Consider the following 576-nt stretch of genomic DNA (forward strand, 5'->3'; position numbering starts at 1 on the left):
CCATTGCTACAGTCGGGCCTGGTAAGGACTTTCCATCTAGAAGATCATAAGAACTATCTCACACTACCAGTGCCCTGTGGCTCCTGCCATCCTGTAGTACCCAGGAACTGTATTTATTATTTGCTGACTTTTACGTTTTCTTTTACTGCTGCTGTGTTGCGGAGTTGTCATAATAAACATCATTGACTTTTATCCAAGTTGTCGTGGTCACGCCTTCGGGCAGTTATTATTCATGTTACTTACATGTCCAGGGGTCTGATACAACCTCCCAGGTTTCGGTACATCTCAGCCCCTACAACTGAGGCTGCCTCCCGTCAGCTCAGGCCCTCAGTTGTGACAGTTTTACCTTCAGCAACCCAGCTTTTCCTGGAACATCAGCTGGCACAATCCTGGGTTATCTCCATTGCTACAGTCGGGCCTGGTAAGGACTTTCCATCTAGAAGATCATAAGAACTATCTCACACTACCAGTGCCCTGTGGCTCCTGCCATCCTGTAGTACCCAGGAACTGTATTTATTATTTGCTGACTTTTACGTTTTCTTTTACTGCTGCTGTGTTGCGGAGTTGTCATAATAA

This window comes from Pseudophryne corroboree, chromosome 1, assembly GCF_028390025.1.
Source record: "Pseudophryne corroboree isolate aPseCor3 chromosome 1, aPseCor3.hap2, whole genome shotgun sequence".
In the NCBI taxonomy this organism is placed as follows: Eukaryota; Metazoa; Chordata; class Amphibia; order Anura; family Myobatrachidae; genus Pseudophryne; species Pseudophryne corroboree.